At 43.1% G+C, this 15,312-nt stretch overlaps 1 non-coding gene across 1 annotated transcript; it reads right to left on the bottom strand.

Annotated features, from left to right (window-relative positions):
* Window positions 1–10,860: 10,860 nt before the first annotated feature.
* LOC145348726 (U2 spliceosomal RNA) lies at window positions 10,861–11,052 on the bottom strand. The gene has a single exon (XR_013887974.1). It is a non-coding gene; the product is annotated as a U2 spliceosomal RNA (small nuclear RNA).
* Window positions 11,053–15,312: the final 4,260 nt, after the last annotated feature.

Below are 15,312 nucleotides of genomic sequence, written 5' to 3'. Positions count from 1 at the left end.
TTGTTGTAATCTGGTTCACTCATAACTGTTTAGGGAAGGAAATCTGCTGTCCTTGCTGGGTCTGCCCTACCTGCGATTCCAGACCCATAGAAATTGGACTGACTCTTAACTGCCCTCTGAAATGGCCTTAGCAAGCCACTCAGTTCGAGGGCAATTAGGGATGGGAAAAAAATGCTTTCCTGTCACAAATGCCCTCATCCCATGAAAGAATAAATTTATAAAGTACAGAGGCAACACTGTTTGATGGTTTGATATGGAGATCTCTGCTATAAAGATGGCTAAAGCAGACAGATGCTGCATGAACTGGTGTCAGGAGTACAGATCCTGTTTCCTCACCACAGCAGCAGTACAATGAGCTGAGGGAATGATGCGATCTGGAAAGCTTGGGCCTGAACTCCTGGCTACATTGTAGGGATTCAATAGCATGGCCATGGGATTAATTTGGGATTGATACAGGGCTATTGGAGAGAGGGGCCAAGAAATTGAAGAGATTTGGGTTTAGTCTAGGATTGATACAAGGCTATGGGGGCAAAGTGGGGCAGTGGGATTAGTTTGCAATTCATATAGGTCTATGGAAATTGAGTGATGCTGTGTGATTAATTTGGGATAGATATGGGGCTATGAACTTAGAGCATAGAACAGTACAGTACAAGAACAGGCCCTGTGGCCCACAATGTTGTGCTGAACATGACACCTAATCCCTTCTGCCTGCCCTTGGTCTGTATCCCTCTAATCCTTGCATAAACATGTGCTTGGCTAAAAGTCCCTTAAATGCATTAACCAATAAAGTCAAGCATGCCATATGCCTTCTTTACCATTCTATCTACTTGTGTGGTCACTTTCAGGGAGCTATGGACATCAATGCTGTTCAGGGTCCTGCCATTAACTGTATACTTACCCTTAACATTTGATCTCTCAAAGTACAACACTTCTCACTTGCCTGAATTAAACACCCTCTGCCATTTTTCTGCCCATATCTGCAGCTGATCTATCTTACTGTATTCTCTGGCAAGCTTCTACACTATACACAACTGTGTCATCTGCAAACCTACTGACCCACCCATCTATGTTTTTATCCAAGTCATTTGTATATAATCACAAACAACAGAGGTCCCAGTACGGATCCCTGCGAAACTGCATTAGTCGCAGACCTCCAGCCAGAAAAATACCCTTCCACATCTACTCTCTAACTTCTATGGGCAAGTCAGTTCTGAATACGAGCTGCCATGTCACCATGGATCCTATGCATCTTAATCTTCTGGATAAGCCCACCACGAGGGGCCTTGTTGAAAGCCTTACTAAAATCCATGTAGACAACATCCACTGCTCTACCAATATCGATCACCTTCATCACCTCCTTGAAAAAAATTAGTAAGACATGACCTGCCCCACACAAAGCCATGCTAACTTTCCCTAATGAGGAAATGCTTTGGGAAGACAGAACAGCAGTGGGATCTTTTTTTATTCATTCATGAGACATGGGCATCACTGGCTAGCCAGCATTTACTGCCCATCCCCAGTTGTCCTTGGAGGGCAGTTGAGAGTCAACCACATTGTTGTGGCTCTGGAATCACATGTAGGCCAGACCGGATAAGGACAGCAGATTTCCTTCCCTAAAGGATATTAGTGAACCAGATGGGCTTTTCTGACAATTGGCAAAGGTTTCATGGTCATCGGTAGATTCTTAATTCTAGATATTGTTTATTGAATTAAGATTCTACCATATGCCATGGTGGGATTTGAACCCGGGTCCCCAGAACATTAACTGAGTTTCTGGATTAATAGTCTTGTGATAATACCACTCGGCCATTGCCTCCCCATCGCGCGGGATTGTTAGCTCTGGGAAGAGTGAGGCAATGGGGTTTGTTTGAGATCCAGGGCTATGTAGAGAGAGCTGCACATTAAATGGGGACTGAGTGGGACTTTGCATTGAATTTGCTACATCTGCCCCTCAAATGTTATTTTGAGATATCCAAAATTACAGATTAAGCCTCTCCCAATATATCTAATTCCGTTGAATTCAAGAATAGAGCTGGGAATCCGACATATCTGAATGAAAACCTATCCTTAACTTAATTTTCTTAATGTTTCTACAGTTGATCACATCACAGTATTTGTGTGTGAATCATCGATGTTCTGCATTTTTATCCCCTTTGGAGTTTAATTTGAAGTTGTTCCACCAGACAAACAACAAAAAGCAAAGTCAACAGTCCCTAGAAACTGTCAGAGTCACTGGACCAGTTGAACCACTTCTCTCAGTGTCTAGTTTGGATTTCAATGCAGAGAGAGAAGCCAGTGATTAGAATTTCTCTTACTGCTGCATTGAGTTACATATTATACCCGCGTCCCTTTCCCGTTGTCCTCCAAATAACCCGAAAGGTCTGTCTCTTCCTCCAAGACCAGTCGTTCAGCCCTATCATTAGGCAGGCTTTGACCTGTGTCAATGTCACGTCTCTTAGTTTCAACTCTTATTACCCTGTTGCTTTGCAACGCATTTTAACCATTGATGCTTTTTAATCTTTTTCTGAACCCTCCTCATTGTCCTTTAAACCTGTTTTAACATGCCAAGGTCTGTTTTGTCTTAGCCTCAAGCATTGTCAACAGATGCTGTTTACCGCGGTTTAAGTTAATTACTTTCATCCCCAATAAGTCATATCACAAGGGCAACACACATCCTTCCTCCATGGTTTCAATTATCATATCCATGCAGGTCAACCGACACAAACTTCAATTTATTCAGTCTAGCTTGGTAAATTGTAGCAAGCTTACAGAAAGAAAAAATGAACTTAAAATCAAAACCAGTTCACTCTGCTTTCAGTTCTAGTCACCGTGTTATAAAAATGATACAGGCACTGGAGAGAGAGAGAGAGAGAGAGCAGAAATTTAGAAGGATGATGTAGGAACTGCATGGATACACATATCAGGAAAGGATTAGCTGTTGCTGTCTAATACTTTTCAACAGGTTTATTTTGTTTACTTTAACCTGGTGTTGTGAGACTTCTTACTGTGTTTACCCCAGTCCAACGCTGGCATCTCCACATCATAATACTTTTCAATACAGTGAACTGAGGGAAGCGGAACTGTAGAGAATCCCTTCAGGCAGTATGACTCACAATGGATATATACAATGAATACATGTATCACAATTATACTGAAGCACCTCAGAATGCAACTTGATCTTTGTAGACAATTTAAAAACTATTACACCATCTCAATGCCTATTTTGAAATGCCTGTGATGTATTTTGACTGCATTGAAGCACCTCAAAAGTGTAACATGATCTATGTAGAGAACCTGAATAGCATTGCACTGTGTGGGATAGCCATTATGAAATGTCTATAATGTCCTTTCAGGTATTTTATGAACAAAGTATATTTTTGAAAAAAAAAACAGATTCTGGCTCTCTTTTGCCTCATTGCATGGCCTCTTTGCTATGGTTCCCTCAGTGGAGATGATGGCTTGCAGTAATGGAGACATTGGTTGATGCGAACAATTCGAACTAAGGACTCCAAAAGGGGGCAGCACAGTGGCACAGTTGTTAGCATTGCTGCCTCACAACGCCAGGAACCCGGGTTCAATTCCTGGCTGATTGGGTCATTGTCTGTGCGGAGTTTGCACATTCTCCCCGTGTCTGCCTGGGTTTCCTCCAGGTGCTCTGCTTCAGTCTTACAGTCCAAAAGACATGCTGGTTAGGTGCATTGGCCATGTTAAATTCCGTGAATCCCAACACTGAGAGTGTGGCAACTAGTTGATTTTTACAGTGACTTCATTGTTGTGTTAATGTAAGCCCACTTGTGACACTAATAAATTCACTTAAACTTAAAAGACAGGTAGTGATTGATTGAGTCCATGCAGGCCAACAAACTTTATTAGGTGGTATAATTTGTAAGTCACAAAAAAAATGCATTATAGAATGGTTACAGCCCAGCATTACTCAAAGCCCAGATCCTATGTAAGTGTTAACCACTGTCCCAACCCATCACCTTTGATGATCTGTGCTCACGTATCACCAAGTCCTCTGCCTCCTTCAGAATTAGATGCTTAATTTTATATTGCTTTTCTCTGTTTTTCCAATCTTCACACTTCTCTGCATTAAATTTCATTGCTACTTCCGCACCCACCCCGCGCCTACCCACCCCATCCAATTTCACCAACCTTTGTCCTTCCAAAATAGTGTCTTGTATTAAGTTGAGGTAATTGATAGGGTCAGAAAGAACAGGGATCCTAACATTTGACATATTCAGAAAAAGACAAGGTTGAACATGTCGTGAAATGTACGCATATTAGAAAGAGTATGGATTCAGAATAGAGCTGAGAGGTAATTAAGAGATATGGATGCTGTGTGGTGTTACAGACAATATGGTTCAAAGGAATTGCCACAATTGTAATAGTGTAGGTTGAAGATTTGGCAAGGCCAAAGTGACACTATATTTGCTGCTCAGTTTCTGGCAATTTCACTGCCCTTTCAAGATATAGGGGAGGCAGTGGCATGGTAGTAATATCAATTAATCAACCTGGAATTGAAAGCTAGTCAGTTACTGATGGTCTTAAAGAAATTCTAGTTCACTAGTCAGCCATCCTTACCCGGTCTGGCCTACATGTCACTCCAGACCCACAACAATATGGTTGACCATGGTAAATGTGCAGAGTTACGGATATAGGACGGAACAGTGAGCCTAGGTAGAGTGCCACATTTGGAGAGTCAGTGCAGACTCAAAGGCTGAATGGCCTCCTCCTGCTCCTACTTTCTATGTTTCTATGATAGACCTAAAGGCTTCCATCTGCACTGTAGGTATTATAGAATCATAGAATCCCGACCATACAGAAGAAGGCTATTCGGCCCTTCGAGCCTGCACTGACAACAATCACAATCTATCCCTGAAACCCCATAAGGAGAATTTGGCATGACTTTGGACTCTGGGAGGAAACCAGAACACCTGGAGGAAACCCATGCAGATAGAGAGAGAATGTGCAGACAGCACACAGAAAGTGATCCAAACCGGGAATTGAACCCTGGTCCCTGACGCTATGAGGCAACAGTGCTAATTACTGTCCCACCATGGAATCTATGTTATCTGTTGGGATATTGGACCGTTCCCACCTTTCTCCCAGGCTGCTCAGTCTCTGTTCTGGGCATTCTGGAGCAGATCATCATCCACAGTTAATGTCACCTGAATCAATCCTTTTCTAACTTTATCTAACCCTGTCAGTGCTGGAAGCGCCTCTTCCATTTTGCTACCGCATTCTTTGCCTTTGTTCAACTAAATACAACCATAAGACTTGGTAATTCTGCTTGCAACCTGCTTCCAAGCATTGGAGAATGGTCCGTACCCCTTTACAGCTATCTCAATCTGCCTTCCTGAAAGCTCTTGACTTCAGAACCTCTTCTGATTTCAGAGGGACCAACTGTGACTAGTTGTAATTGTCTCTAAAGACTTCTCAAAACTCTTTGTTTTTTTGTCCATCACGCTTCTGTCTGGGGAAAGTAGCATCTGTGCTTGTTTAATTTGTCTCTCTCTCTCTCTGAGGGATAGAAGGATCATGTCTGACTTGTACAGAAATGAGCTTACCTTGGTCACAGTAATCATTTTTAGCTCTATTAATTCTCTCCCAAGCCTTTTCCTGCCCCACTGGAATAAATCCCCGAGGCACTAATCAGGGGCAGAACCTGCTCCATTGCCCTTGGGTATTACTGGAGATCTTCACAAACTACTGCTGGGACATCAACTCACTGTGTTCCAATCAGTCAAAACTGAACACCGATTCACCCAGAGGCAACAATTAACAAGCACATATGCATCAGTGAGAGGGATAAGGACAAGCCAGATTTCAATGAAGATTGTGAATCAATGCTGAACACTGTACGAAGAATATTGGAAAGACCTGGAGCTCCTTTATTGTTGAACCTCAGTCATTTATGAAGTTCTGTCAGTGTACGTGACAAGTGACGGTTACATTGGACAAGCGAGGCAGTGGCAGAAATGCACAGACTCAGGGTGCCAGTGGAACAAGGAGGGAAAAATTGGAGCAACTTTTCAATTGAAATTATACAACAATGTGAAGAGCCATTCAGCCCCTTGTGTTCAGGGAGGGCTGTTTGAAAAAAATATGCAATTAGTCCTACATCATTGCAATGCTCCCTGTTATAAGCCTATATCCAATTTCCTTTAAATTTCCTTTGATAAGGTGCAGAAGGAAGCCATCTGGGCCATCATATTAGCACCGGCTCTCCAAATGAGCATTAAGACAATGCCAATCCCCTGTCTTTTCTCTGTGCCCCTGTACATTGTTTCTATTCAAGTAATCATCTAATAACCTCTTGAATTCCTCAAGTGGACCTGCCTCCAACACACTTGCAGACTGCATTTCTGACCTTAACCACTTGTGTGATAAAGTTTTTCCTCACATCATATATCCTCTTTTGTAAATCACTATAAATTTCTGCCCCCTTGTTGATCATTTTATGAGCGGGAGTATCTATCTAGCACCATCATGATTTTGAATGTCCCAATCAAATATTTTCTTAGCTTCCTGTCTCCAAGCAGAACAGTCCCAACCTTTCCAATTTGAATTTTCTCATCCCTGGAATCATTCTCCTAAACCTCTTTTGCACTCTCTCCACTTCCTATATTGTGGCACCCAAAAGTATACTCAATATTCCAGATCAGGTCTAACTAGTGTCCTGTATAAGTTCAGCATAACCTCCTTGCTCGTGTACTCAGTAGTATCCCTATTAATAAAGCCCTGTATACTATTTTCTTTATTACCTGCCCTCTTCACCTGTCCTTCCATCTTTAATGATCTATGCACATATACACCCGGGTGTCCTTCTCCTGCACCACCTTAAGGACTTTATCTCTTATTTTATATTGTCTCGCCATGTTCTTCCTACCAAACTCCAGCAGCACACTCTTCACTAAACACCATCTGCCACCCATCTGTCCACTTCACCAGCTTGTCAACGTCCTTTTGAATTTCAGACAGCACATTCCGCCTTCCAACAATTCACAGTGTAAACACAGTGTTCTCATTTCTCCCCTGAGTCTTTTGGTGAATAGCTGAAAGCTTGCTAGTCTGATAACCAACCCTACCTACTCAACTTGAACCTCACAAAACATCCACAACATGACATTACCTTCACTGAATCTCCCACTATCAAGATCCTGGAGGATACCATTGACCAGAAACTCAACTGGACTAGTCATATAAATATTGTGGCTGCTGTGGAATGTAACTTATTTCCCGACTCCCTAAAGTGAGTCCACCATCAATATGACACAAGTAAGGAGCATAATGGAATACTCCTCACTTGCCTGGATAGGTGGAGCCTGGATGGGTGGAGCCAGCATCCAGAACAAAGCAGTCCACTTTGGCACCCCATCCACAAATATTCATTCCCTCCACCACCAATGCACAGTACTGGCCATGGTACCATCAACAAGAGGCACTGCATGGCTCCTTAGACAGCATCTTCCAAACCCATGACCACTTCCTTCTGAAAAGACAAGAGCAGCAGATACCTGGGAACACCAACATCTGGAGGTTTCCCCACAAGTCACTCACAATCCTGACTTAGAAATATATCACCGTTACTTAACTGTCGCTGAGTCAAAATCCTGAAACTCCCTTCCTACCAGCACTGTGGCTGTACCTAGACAAAAAAAAATAAGGAATGCAGCAGTTCAAGAAAGCATCTCACTGCTGCCTTCTCAAAGGCAATTAGGGGATGGAAATAGATGGTAGCCTGGCCAGGGGTGCCCAAAACTCATGAACAAATAAAACAAGCAGTTTAATTAAGTCTTTCTATACTGTCACTACTCTAACAATAACAATGCCAACTCCTCTAGCCTCTCCAAAAGTATGAAAAGCTTTGCAAGGGGTGAATTTTGGGTCTGAGATTGCAAAAATATTGATAAGGGATTCTGGGCACCCACACATCAGGAAGGACACAATTGGTTTTGGAGGGAGTGCAGCATACTTTTACTAAGATTTAAGGGGTTAAATGAAGAGGACAGGTTCCATTTTGTATTCTTGAAATGAGAAGCTTTTTAACAGAAAATAGGATTCGCAAGGTGCGATACAGAGAAACTGCAACAAGATCAAAAGACCATAAAACATTGGAGCAGACAGGTAGGTCATTTCGGCCCATCAAGTCTGCTTGCCATGCACTGAGACCATGAAACCACGACTGATCTGGTATGATCATCCTTAACTCCACATCCCACTTTATGGGATGGCATGGTTGCACAGTGGTTAGCATTGCTGCTTCACAGCGCCATGGACCTGGGTTCAATTGCCAGCTTGGTTCACTGGGAGTGTGCATATTCTGTGTGGAGTTTGCACACATTCTTCCTATGTCTGGGTGGGTTTCCTCCAAGTGCTCCAATTTTCTCCCACATTCTGAAAGACGTGGGAGGAAACCAGAACATTGACCCAAACAGGTGCCGGACTGTGGCAACTAGGGGAATTTCACAATAATTTAATTGCAGTGTTAATGTAAGCCTTAGTTGTGACTAATAAATAAACTTTTACTTTTTACTTTACTTTTTATTCCCATAACCCCTGGTTTCCTTACTGATTAAAAATCTCAGTCTTGGACACACTTAACAATTATCACTTAAGTGCACCAGCTTTGCCATGCATTCATCTGCTCTGTCCTCCTAACTTATACATTCATTGGCATGTAGCACTGGGACCAGTCATTACTCAATAAAATGGAACAGACACAAAGGGTCAAGTGGCCTACTCCTGTTTCCATGTCACATTTTAGCACTCTGTGGCCATTTTTCCAAAGATTGGGGGGGGAAATTGTCCTTTAAGTACCGGCTTAAAAAAACAAAGGATAGAAATTTCCAAAAACCACTGGGATCCTCCAATCCCATCGATTGTCAGTGGATCTCTGGCAGGGCTGTGGCATCTCCCCTGGCAAGTCCTGGCACAGTGGGGCCAAAAAAACATCGATCAATGTGGAGCGACATCAATTGTAACAGAGATGAGTATTTATGGAGCAGACTTTAGAAAAAAAATCAGACTTTAAATCTCTTTCCCATGATCATCCGGAGGAAGAAAAACAGGATCTCAGCCTGTGCCCCAGAGAAACTTTTCCACCATGGAATATCCCTACCTATGTTTGCCTATTCATGGAGCTTGTTTCAAAGTGGAGATGGAGAGAGAGATGGGCGGCAGCAGCTTAAACGAAGAAATAGAAATACTGAAAAAAGACAAAGCCACTCAGCATTACTGGAGAGGAGAGAACAGAATATCTACTATTCCCACCCACAAAAGTGCAAACAGTTCTGTTCTCTTCATCAATGCTGACTGACAGACAATTGCAATTTTCTAAGTAACTTTCAGACTTAAGGGTGGGCCAGGAACCAAACCCCAGGTTCCTGGCGGACAGAAGGTAAGAGTATAAAGACCCACAGCTCGCCAGCCCAGGATCTAAATAGAGACAACTAGAGGTGACACAACGGAAAAGACATTGATCCATGTGCTATCTGAAAGTGTGGTCAAAGCAGATTCAGTCACAGGTTTCATACAACAAAAACCTGAAGGAAAATAAAATAATAAGACTATGGGGCAGTGCCAGAGAGATGGTCTACCTGGATCACTCTTTCACAGACAGGGCACAGACGTGATGGACCAAATGACCACCTCCTATAATATTCCCAAATTCTATGAACTATGAGGGCCCTTACTGAGATTCAGAAGGTTAACAATTAAATCATTTGGTTTAACAAAAGCACAACAAGAGGACTGTATAGGATGTTTCTATATTAATACATAAGCACATTATACTGATCAGATGTCATGTGGCACAATGGATAGCATCCCTGCCTCTGACCCAGAAGCTTGGGTTTCGAATCCCATCCCAAGACTTGATGGCTAAGGTACCATAACCATAATAACCCTGGGTCATAACACAGCCAAAAAGGTTGTCAATCCTTACAGCAGATGCCAATAGCTGGCAGTAAAAGTGGGAGAGATACCTGATCAACCATGTAGGATGGGGAGTGCCCACCTCCACCCTCACAAGTTAGGAGCTTCAGGACACAGGATAGCAACAAGTTCTAGAAAAACTTTACTTTGGGAGCTGCAAGTCTGCCTCATGCACCAAGAGGTTCAGGAACAGAAACAACAATATTGTGCTGATTGAAGTTAGCCCTGCTGGGACGACTGATGGTCTTTTATGTTCACTTGATGTAAATAATGCTGTTTACTGAGACTTCCAAATATCTTTGCACACTCCTTTCACAAAGGTTAGAGAGGAATTTGCAAAACACTAGGATATCTACTTGAGATTACAAAGAACTATTACAGTTACATGTACAAACTACACTATTCCATAAACGGGCATTTGGCAGGATATGATTTGATTTATTGTTGTCACATGTGTTAGTATACAGTGAAAAGTATTGTTTTTTGCATGCTCTACAGACAAAGCATATCATATGTAGGGAAGGAAAGGAGGGGATGCAGAATATAGTGTTACAGTGTTACAGTCATGGCTAGGGTGTAGAGAAAGAACAACTTAGTATGATGTAGGTCATTCAAAAATCTGATGACAGCAGTAAAAAGCTGCTCTTTAGTCGGTTGGTACTTGTCCTCAGACTTCTGTATCTTTTTCCCGACAGTAGAAGGTGAAAGATTTTCAAGTTTGCTGATGACACCACCATTGTGGGTCAGATCTCAAACAATGTCGAGACACAGTACAGGAATGAGATAGAGAATCTTTTTGTTTTGTTTTGTTTTTATTCCAATTCAATCAAATCAAGTCCAATTCAGAGACGCAAGAAGTTGAGACATTCCCGATCCAAGCTGACAAGACAGGGCTCTCACCTCCCGTCTTGGGCTTGATCTACATGATCCAAGCTGATTGGAGTAGGCATAGCTCCTCCTCCAAGGCTTGATCTCATTTGCATCCTAGCCAAAAGGCCGCAATGTCGCTTTTAAAAATTGCTTCAAATTGAGCTTAAATGTAACCTAATGACTTCAACCATGCACAGCACGTCGATACTACACTTGATCTTAGCCAAAAGGCCAAGAGGTGAACTGGTGCGATGACAAAAATCTCTCCCTCGATGTCAAGAAAACAAAGGAGACAGTCACTAACCTCAGGAAGCATAGAGGAGAACACGCCCCTGTATACATCAATGGGGATGAAGTAGAAATGGTCAAGAGCTTCAAGCTTTTAGGTGTCCTACCACCAACAATCTATCCTGGCCCCTCCATGCCGATGCTATTTAAGAAAGCCCACCAATGCCTCTACTTTCGTAACAGGATAAGGAAATTTGGCATGTCCACTACAACTCTCATCAACTTTTATAGATGCACCATAGAAGGCATTCTTTCTGGTTGTATCACAGCTTGGTATGGTTCCTGCTCTGTCCAAGATCACAAGAAACTACAAAGGGTCATGAATGTAGCCCAACCCATCATTCAAACCAGCCTCCCATCCATTGACACTGTCTACACTTCCTGCTGCCTCAGAAAAGCACCCAGCATAATCAAGGATCCCATGCAGCATGGACATACTCTCTTCCACCTTCTTCCATCGGGAAAAAGATACAAGGGTCTGAGATTACATACCAACCAACTCCTAAAACAACTTTTTCCCTGCTGCCATCAGACTTTTGAATGGACTTACTTTGCATTAAGTTGATCTTTCTCTGCATCCTAACTATGACTGTAGCATTCTGCATTCTGCACTCTCTCCTTTCCTTCCCTATGTACAGAATGCTTTGTCTGCATAGCAAGCAAGAAACAATACTTTTCACTGTATACTAATACATGTGTCAATAATAAATCAAATCAAATCAAATCAAATAAGAACATAAGAACATAAGAAATATGAACAGGAGTAGGCCATCTAGCCCTTCGAGCCTGCTCCGCCATTCAATAAGATCATGGCTGATCTGAAGTGGATCAGTTCCACTTTCCCGCTTTCTCCCTGTAACCCTTAATTCCCTTGTCTGTCAAAAACCTATCTACCCGTGACTTAAATATATTTAGCGAGGTAGCCTCCACCACTTCAACGGGCAGAGAATTCCAGAGATTCACCACCCTTTGAGTGAAGAAGTTCCTCCTCAACTCCGATCTAAACTGCCCCCCCCTTATCATGAGGCTGTGCCCTCTATCCTTTCTAAGCAGGAAGAATCTCTCTACCTCTACCCTATCCATCCCTTTTATTATCTTTCATTCTAATCAAATGGAAGAGAGATGTCCGTGATGCATGGAGTCTTTGATTATGCTGGCTGCTTTTCCAAGGCAGTGTGAAGTGTAAACAGAGTCAATGGATGGGAGGCTGGTATGCATGATATACAGGACTTCATTCGTGTCACTTCATTGTTTCTTGTGGTCTTGGGCAGAGCAGGAGCCATGCCAATCCATGATACAACCCGAAAAGATGTTTTCTATGGTGTGTCTCTTATGTTTGTTATTGATTTATGGCATTTGGGCATCACTGGCTAGGCCTTCATTTATTGCCCATCCCTAGTTGCCTTTCAGAAGGTGGTGGTGAGCTGCCTTCTTGAACCACTGCAGTCCCTGAGGTGTAAATACATCCATAGTGCTGTTAAGGAGGGAGTTCCAGGGTTTTGACCCAGTGACAGTGAAGGAATGGCAATATAGTTCCAAGTCAGGATGTGAGTTACTTAGAGGGGAACATCCAGGTGGTGATATTCACAGATATCTGCTGCTCTTGTCCTTCTAGATATTAGAGGCTGTGGGTTTAGAAGCTGCTGCCTAAAGGAACCTGAGTGATTTCCTGCAATGATTCTCTGAAACTTAAAATGCTGGTTTCTTACTGAATTAAAGACAATATCAACAGCAGACCTTAACCATAGAATCAGAGAAGATTTTCAACAGATGAGGCCATTCTGCCCATTGTGTGCATGTCTGTCAATGAAGAGTTATCCAACTTAACCCCTGGATCAGTATCCTACAGCTCATTGATCTTCAAATGGGCGTCTGAACGCATTTTAAAATGAGAGTTTCTATCTCTAACACCATTTCAGGACGTGTGCTAGCCTCCTATTTCATCCAAAAAATATGTGTCTTCACTTTAATCCTTCCACCAGTTATTTAGAATCTGTGTTCCTTCACTCCCCCATTTACTTTATCCAGGCCCCTTATACACCTTAGTTAACTGCCCCAAAAATTCATGGGGTTGGATTTCCCAAGTTCTCCTACATTGGGTGCAGGAAACATCCTGGTAGTAAATTGAGGAGATTGCCCACCCAGTGCCAGTCTGTTTCTGCCCACATCCAGCTGCTTTGCCACCTTCCCAGGTTAAGTCAAATCAAATCAAATCAAATCAGGCTACTAATCAGTCGCAAGTAGGTTTATATTCACACTGCAATGAAGGTACTGTGGAAATCCCTGAGTTGCCACTCTCCGACACCTGTTCTTAAAGCAAAGTTTATTTATTAGTCACAAGTAAGGCTTACATTAACACTGCAATGAAGTTACTGTGAAATTCCCCTAGTCGCCACAGTCCGGTACCTGTTCGAATCAATGCATCAGTGCACCTAATCAGCACGTCTTTCAGAATGTGGGAGGAAACCAGAGCATCCAGAGGAAACCCACACAGAATGGGGAGAACATGTAAACTCCACATAGACTGACCCAAGCCAGGAATCAAACCTGGGTCCCTGGCGCTGTGAAGCAGGAGTGCAAACTACTGTGATACCATGCCGCCCACAGGTACACTGAGGGAGAATTTAGTATGGCTAATGCACCTTACCAGCACATCTTTGGACTGTGAGAGGAAACCAGAGGAAACCCTTGCAGACATGGGAGAACATGCAAACTCCACACTGACAGTGATCCAAGCCAGGAATCGAACCCGGGTCCCTGGTGCTGTGAAGCAGCACTGCTAACTACTGTGCCACCATTCAACTAGGAGTGGACCCATTCATTCAGGACTGGCCAAAGTCACATCAGATCAGATGTGACCCATCCCTGGACTCCACCTGAATTCAGTTCCCATGGTGACATCCTCACTGCCCGAGCTCTGAAGCATCTGAAATTTCCACCCCCTCAACCTATTTCCCATTCACAGAAGCAGAGTTGACTTGTTTTTGCATGAACACAAATACTCTTACATGGCCAACTAATAAATCTCTCTGACAGGGCCATGCCTTTCCTGGATATAATCAGATCATTGGAGTCAAAGCTTAAAGCCACGTGTCCAAACAAGCAAAACTAAATCAGCGCAAGGATTCAGCAAAGACAAGTAGTGAAATTAAGAACAGAAACGGCTCATTGTGGCTTTATGTGGAACGTCTTGTCTCTGTCTGCAGAAGCTGACAACCATAGAAAGACGCCATTCAGCCCATCTTCTCTGCACTGGCCCCTGGTATCAGGGAAGTTACCTGTTCCAGCCAGCAATCTGCACAAACTCATTTCAATCCCTGAATTGTGACAAGTGCCAGGATTTTCCAGTCTCACCCATGGAGAGACCCACGGCCGTAGAGGATTCATTGACTTTAGACGGAACTGGACAATCCTGGCAGCAGGTGGGACAGGAGCATCATGCCCAATGTCAGCAAGGACTTCATCCAATCAGTAGTGTAGCTATGGGGGGGGTGCAGGGGGAGCAAACGCTCCTCCGAGTACATTTTTCAGAAGTGGCGCCTTTTATGCTCACTAACTCCCGCCCACACCCAACCTCCTGACTGACAACTTGATAAACCAATCGGGAGCACGGCCCCTCACCCACTAACTGACAAGTTTACGGAGAGGCTGGAACCTGTATTGGGAATGTCCATAACCTAGGAACTGAATGGCAGAAACACTCATGTAAAGTGCAGTGAGGTGAGCAGGTAAACACACCAGTACTCGTTTATTAATTACATAGTATCTTTTAATTCTGTCACAAGTTGAGTCAGAAGTTATGAAGTTGAAATGTCCCATTTCTCTGTTGAAATTAACTATCTCACAGCACTCCTGAGATTATAGTGTCAGAGAGAAATATTCATTGTCCTTCCTACTATCTGCAAGTGTCCACACGAGGGAATTTTGAATGCCTTTCAAACTTTGTGCACGGAATTAATTAATTACAGCCTACCTGTGATTATTGGTTTTTTAAAAATGCATGTTTTGCGGTTATATATTGCGGTGTATGGGGAAGACCCAGACCCAACCCACTGACTGACAGCTCGATAAACCAATCCGGAGCACAGCTCCTCACTCACTAACTCCCGCCCACACCCAACCCTCTGACTGACAGCTCGATAAACCAATCCGGAGCACAGCTCCTCACTCACTAACTCCCGCCTATACCCAACCCTCTGACTGACAGCTCAATAA

This window comes from Carcharhinus amblyrhynchos, chromosome 9 (assembly GCF_965287045.1).
Source record: "Carcharhinus amblyrhynchos chromosome 9, sCarAmb.v2.hapA, whole genome shotgun sequence".
Taxonomy (NCBI): Eukaryota; Metazoa; Chordata; class Chondrichthyes; order Carcharhiniformes; family Carcharhinidae; genus Carcharhinus; species Carcharhinus amblyrhynchos.
Note: the sequence above shows the minus strand (reverse complement) of the source record. Positions and strands in the feature narration are given on the sequence as shown.